The sequence below is a fragment of the Sus scrofa genome, chromosome 7 (genome assembly GCF_054392235.1).
Source record: "Sus scrofa isolate SSC_HxYL_T2T_F1_AM1 chromosome 7, Sscrofa_HxYL_maternal_Yorkshire_Landrace_v2.0, whole genome shotgun sequence".
Taxonomy (NCBI): Eukaryota; Metazoa; Chordata; class Mammalia; order Artiodactyla; family Suidae; genus Sus; species Sus scrofa.
The window spans coordinates 128,509,148-128,516,004 of record NC_139389.1 but is presented as its reverse complement, the minus strand read 5'-3'; positions in this window follow the sequence as shown (position 1 = coordinate 128,516,004).

Here is a 6,857-nt window from a genome sequence, read left to right as displayed (position 1 = left end):
TCAGTGGGTTAATGATCCGGCGTTGCCGTGAGCTGGGGTGTAGGTCGCAGACGCGGCTCGGATCCCGCGTTGCTGTGGCTCTGGCGTAGGCCGGTGGCTACAGCTCCGATTCGACCCCTAGCCTGGGAACCTCCATATGCCGCAGGAGCGGCCCAAGAAATAGCAACAACAGCAACAACAACACCACCAACAACAACAGACAAAAAGACAAAAGACAAAAAAAAAAAAAAAAAAAAAAAAAAAGAAATATGGCAGAGTTCCCCTCATGGCTCAGTGGAAACGAATCTGACTAGCATCCATGAGGACGCAGGTTCGATCCCTGGCCTTGCTCAGTGGGTTAAAGATCTGATGTTGCTGTGGCTGTGGTGTAGGCCACCAGCTGTAGCACCGATTCGACCCCTAGCCTGGGAACTTTCATATGCTGCGGGTTCGGCCCTAAAAAGACAAAAAAAAAAAAAAAATTTAAAATTAAAAAAAAATAGAAATATATGCCTGAGAGTCCCCAGTGGCCTTGCAGTTAAAGACCTGGCATTGTCATCGCTGTGGGTCAGGTCTCTGCTGTGGTGCGGGTTCAGTTCCTAGCCTGGGAACTTCCACATCTTGTGGGGGCTGCAAAAAAATGAAATATGTCCTATCTTAATAGCCAGGACATCCTCTCTGAATATTTACTCAGCCAGCCTTTGAACTCTCCCCATCACCCCCCTTCCCCTTCATCTGGCTGTATCCTCAGATTAACCATCCAAGCCCCTGAGAACCTTCCCAGGGCGCCTGCATGAAGCAGGTGCTCCATGCTTATTTGCATACATGTCTTGTTCCCATGGAGTCCCCAGGGAAGGGGGGAAGGGGCCTTCCCTGATAGGCCCCTTCCCTATCAGCCCTGCCCGTGTTGTGGGCACCAGAGAAATGGCCGATGAATAAACAAATGCCTTCATGCCTGGATTTTTACCGGTCCATGACTATCAGGCTGTAGGAAAAAACTTGCTTTGTTTTCCCATCTCATGGGTGACCTGGAACTCACAGGCCAGCAGGTAAGGGAGTTCAGAGTGGGGGGAGGGAAGGTTTGCGGTGTAGAATAAAATCTGGATTCCTGTGCTCCACCGTGAGAAGGAAACAAGAGCTCCAGGCGGGAAACGCGGATGGCCCATGGAAGGTCCAGGGGAATGACGGCTCTGAGAATGGCGAGAAATGCCACATCTCTCGTGGTTATCGTCTCACAGTATGTGGAAGTCAGATGGCCACGCTGTGCACAGTGCCGTTGGCCCCTCAGAGCGCAACAAACCTGGAAGGATCAAAACCCACAGAGTGCTGAAGCCCAGCCTCGGGGTTTCTGATTCAGTAAGTACAGGCTGGGACCTGGGAAGCGCCCTTCTAACAAATTCCCTGGTGATACTGATGCTGCTTGCCTGCAATTTGAGAATCACCAATAGAGTCAACAACTTCAAGGTAAAGAAGGTGACGCTAGGGGAGTTCCCGTGGTGGCGCAGTGGTTAACGAATCGGATTAGGAACCATGAGGTTGCGGGTTCGCTCCCTGGCCTTGCTCAGTGGGTGAAGGATCCGGTGTTGCCATGAACTGTGGTGTAGGTCAGACGTGGCTTGGGTCTGGCATTGCTGTGGCTGTAGTGCAGGCCGGCAGCTATAGCTGCGATTAGACTCCTAGCCTGGGAACCTCCATATGCCTCGGGAGCGGCCCTAGAAAAGGCAAAAAGCCAAAAAAAAAAAAAAAAAAAAAAGGTGATGCTAAAACCCAGAAATGGGTCTTGCCTTGCCCAGCAATGTTGGCTAATGGCCAAGATGGACACAAAGCCAGGGTGTCAACTCCCAAGTCAATATAAGCCCCACCCCAGATGGCCTTTGGGACGCCCTCCCCCTCCCTCATCCCAAGAAAGGAGGCCGGCTGGACTCGCAGAGATTCCAAGAACAACCAAGGGCGTAAAGATTTGATACCGGAGGGTGTTTCATGTGGCTCTTGCTTATATCGTATTTTAATTTCTGATGCCAGAAACAATCAATCTGCAATCTCAGGCTCGGACCACCAGACACTCTATTTTTTTTTTTTTTTTTTTTTTGGCCATGCCCGCAGTAGGCAGCAGTTCCCAGGCCGGGGATCGAACCTGCGATACAGCAGTGACAAAGCTGGATCCTTACATCTAGGACACTAGAGAACTCCAAGCATTCTGTTTCATATGTGGCGATCTGATCTGTGTAGAAAAGTGACATAGGAATCACAATATGTTTCTTTTTTTTTTATTTGTATTTTTTGGCTTTTTTAGGGATGCAGCGGTGGCATATGGAAGTTCCCCGGCTAGGGGTCTCATCGGAGCTACAGCTGCGGGCCTACACCACAGCCATAGCCACGCCAGATCCGAGCCGTGTTTGTGACCTACACCACAGCTCATGGCAACGCCTGATGGTTAACAAACTGAGCGAGGCCAGGGATCGAGCTCAAAACCTCATCGTTCCTAGTTGGATTCGTTTCCGCTGCACCATGACGGGAACGCCACAATATTTTTTTAAAAAAGGCAATTCTAAACCTTACTAATATTCTTTCTGGCAATAGAGGGTTCTTAGGACACATCTTCCATCACAGCATCTCTTTTCTCTGTCGTACTCCCTGGTAGACCACGATGGAGTTAACAACAAAACTTACTGTGTTTGCTGAGAGTAAGAAATTAACACATGCAGTAGGAGACAATTTTTTTAAAAAGTGAGAAAGAAAGGAGAGGCAGGCTGGAGGCTGTGTCTCTGAGCGAGGTGTGGGAACTATGACTTGTTTGGAAGAAAAGCCCCATGAAGAGCGCAGGGATCCTCTGGGTCCCTTTGGAAGCCTGGCCAGGACTTTTCCAGCTGTGTGGCTCAGCGGACTTGGTGGCTCCTTCCTGTGTTTGCCCTCTGTGCCCCCCACCTCACCCCATGGATACCTGAAGTGGAGAACACCCCTTATGTCCCTTCCCAGGAGTGACCCCACGTAACGGTGGGGTTGATGGGGGCACCCCGTGCCAGAGCTCTGACCTGGGAGAGGCCAGTTCAGATGGTCACTGCGATTGTCCCTTCTGTGACCAGCTCTTCTGGTCCTTCAGGCTCTTGTCTGCAAGAGACTTGCCTGACCCCCTGACCTAAAGCACCTCCAAGGGGGGAGGAGCAAGATAGGGACTGTGGATGCAGAGGTGCGACCCCCTGAGTATGAAATAAATAAGCTCTAGGATGGGTTGTGCAGCACAGAGAATACAGCCAACATTTTGCAATAACTACAAATGGAAGATAAACTTTAAAATTGCAAATGAGTATGTTGTACACCTGAAACTTATATAATATTGTAAAGCAATTTTACCCCCAAGAAAAAAATAAAGTAGCCTCCAACATGCAGGTGTCCACACACCCTCCCCACACACACCCCCGTACACACTGCACACACATCACACTAACACATGGCACATGCATACAACAGACATTGTGGTTCCAACTCAGAAATTAAAATCTTAAAAATCTAAAAAATCTTTCAAGAGTTCCCTGGTGGCTCAGGGAGTTAAGGATCTGGCCTTGTCACAGCTGTGGCTTGGGTCATGACTGTGGCATGGGTTTGATCCCTGGTCTGGAACCTTCCTTATACCATACCCATGATCAAAAGGAAAAAAAAAAGAAAAAGAAAGAAACAGCGCTGTGGATGGGCTTGTGCAAGGAATTAGTGGGCAAGGCACGCACAGTGCCCCCATCCTCTCGCTCACCCTGCATCAGGAGTTAGATGCTCCAGGACTGGGGGCAGCAGAAGGAAGCTTCTGGAACTGCCTTCCTGCACCCATCGTGGGCGAGAATGTATCATGCTTGAGTCAGTGCCGGGAAGGCTGTGTCAGGGGAGGCAGCCACGTGCCCTGTGGGGAGGCGAAGTCCGGTCACTGCGGGTGGGCGAGCTCCTTTCTCCGCCCGCCTCCGCCTCCCCGAGTCACCCCCCCCCCCAAGCACAGTTCCTCAATATCACGCTCATTTAATTACAGTCTCATTTACTCCTGGGGCAGCGTCAGGACAGCTCAAAGCCTTTCATTCTCCGCAGTTCAAGGTTGTGGGAGTTCAGGCACAGCGCTGGGAGGTTGGCCACCTGCTCTGGGGAATTTCACCCAAACAAGGACCTCCCCGAAGGCGCAGGCCAGGGGTGCACCCTACAAAAACCATCCAACTAGCCCAGAAGGTTTTGCCTTCTCACCCCCAACCAATAATAATAATAAATGATTATAAGCTATGATTTGGCACCTCCTATTCAGCAGAGTGAAGCTTAACGCTTTCTGTAATTGTTACTTAAGGCGCAAAGAACACCTGCGAAGAAACTATGATTAGTCCCATTTTGCATGTGGGAAAACTGAGGCTCAGGGAGAAGCAGTAAGTTGCTTCAGTTTACACAACTGAGAGATGGAAGGGCCAGCCCTTGAACTCAGGTCCGGAATCTCAGCACCCACATGGGCTTGGGATGCCCCACCCTTCTGTTTGCCTGGAAGATTCCTCTGGTTTCTGCCTGCAGCTCCAGGCAGATGGTGCTGGAAGAAACCAGCTGAGTGATGGGCTTGGAGGGAGACTGGCTCAGTAAGTGTGCAGGGCAGGCATGGGCAGTACGGACCCCCCGATGCCGGAAGGGTACCAAGAGTGGGTAGGGGGGGGCTTGCCAAGGCGAGGAGTCAGATCTCTGCTGGGTTATCCCAGGTCCTGGGAGACGGTTGAAGTTCACATGGAAGTGGGGTAGGAGGGAGCCGAGCAGCAGGGACAAGAGAGGAGCCTGGCACCTGGGAACAAGAAGGTTCTGCAAAGCCAGCGTGTGGGAGTATATCACATCCTCCAGAAATCCTCAAGGCTCGTGACTTTGACAGACTGAAGGGGACCCAGTGCAGGGCATCTGGAAGTGGGAGGGGGACAGGTGGGCAGCGGTGCTGCCAAGTTTCTGCCTCACTGTGCTTACACACCAACAGCACCAAGATCTGCAAGCAGAAGGGTCTGGACCAGAAGGGACACTGCCTGGGCTGCCACCCCCACAGATTGTGCTAACCCGGGTTCCTTCCCTTATAAAGACTGAAACTCAGGCTCTGGGTAGGGCGGTGTCTGGGAGGTGGCCACACGGACCAGAAGGAGGAGCCGGCAGGAGGGATGCCAGGAAGGAGGGAGGGTGATGCAAGGATGCTCTCCTGAATTGGCCACTGCATGGGTGCTGGGCGCCCGTCACCTGGAGCATCTTCTAAAGAGGGTCAGACTGTGTCTCAGAAATGCCTACCCCGGGAGTTCCTGTCTTGGAGCAGCAGAAACAAATCCTACTAGCAACCATGAGGTTGCAGGTTCGATCCCTGGCCTTGCTCAGTGGGTTAAGGATCCAGCATTGCTGTGAGCTGTGGTGTAGGCCAGCAGCTGTAGCTCCAATTAAAAGAAAAGAAAGAAAAAAAGAAATGCCTGCCCCAACAGAAGAGAGAGGGCATTTCCCCCACTTGTAGAGGGTTTCGTAGTAAAATGTCACTTCCCCTTGGGTCGGGCTTCTGGGGGTGTGAAGTGGGGTCACCAGGCACAGCTACTCCAGGTCCAAGAAGGCCCAGGGCAGGAAGAGAGGGGCCGGGGTGCACCTGGAGGCTGAGGATGGCCAGCTTGGAGGGGCAGGTCAGGGGAGTCAGGAGCAGGGAGGGCATCGCATCCCCACCCTCCGTGTCACGGCGCCATCACCCCTGCTCTGCCACCCTCCCTGCCTGAGAGGACCAGAGCGTCCTGCTTCCAGCATCTCACGGATCTTGTTGCTGTGTGGCCTCTGCATGTCTCCTCTCTGTGGGTCTTTCGGCTTCTACTGCTGTCAACAGCCCAAGCTGCTTTTTCTGAAACTTGAGTCCAAATTCTCAAACTTGCGTCCAGTGGGTACAGGTGGTCCCCACCCCCTCTTGGGTACCCCACAGGCCTGCAGCCAATCTGCCCCTGAACTCCTGGGTCAGACGCCCTCCTCAGGCTCATGAAACTCATTTTTGCCTCCCATTGAATCGATGGTAGGAAGCCATCTGCTCAGAGACAGCAAGAGGAGGCCTTTGCTTGTCTGTTGTGGGGCTTGAGATGTGCCAAACCTATAGGTGCTCCAATAACCAAAGATCAGGTGATGTGGTAGAATAGGCTCCTCTTGGAGTTTCTGTCGTGGTGCAGTGGTTAAGGAATCTGACTAGGAACCATGAGGTTGCAGGTTCCATCCCTGGCCTTGCTCAGTGGGTTAACGATCCGGCGTTGCCATGAGCTGTGGTGTAGGTTGCAGACGTGGCTCAAATCCCACGTTGCTGTAGCTCTGGCATAGACCGGCGGCTGCAGCTCCAATTCGACCCCTAGCCTGGGAACCTCCATATGCTGCAGGAGCATTTTTTTTTTCCCAAGAAATGGCAAAAAAGACAAAAAAAAGAATAGGCTCCTCTTGTGGTTGCCAAGGGAAGGGACTGGGATGGCTGGGGAGCTTGGGTTGGTAGATGCAGACTTTTACATCCAGAATGGATGAGCAGTGGGATCCTGCTGTACAGCACAGGGAACTATATCCAATTGCTTGTGATAGAACATGATGGAAGATAATACAAGAAAAAGAATATATATATATATATATATATATATATATATGGCTGGGTCACTTTGCTATACAGTAAAAATTGGCACAACATCGTAAATCGACTATCCGTTGGAGTTCCCACTGTGGCTCAGTGGGTTAAGAACCCGACTAGTATCCATGAGGATGTGCGTTCAATTTCTGGCCTCAATCAGTGGGTTAAGGATCTGGTGTTACACAAGCTGCAGTGTAGATCATAGATGCAGATTGGATCTGGTGTTGCTGTGGCTGCGGTGTAAGCCAGCAGCTGCAGCTCTGATTGGACC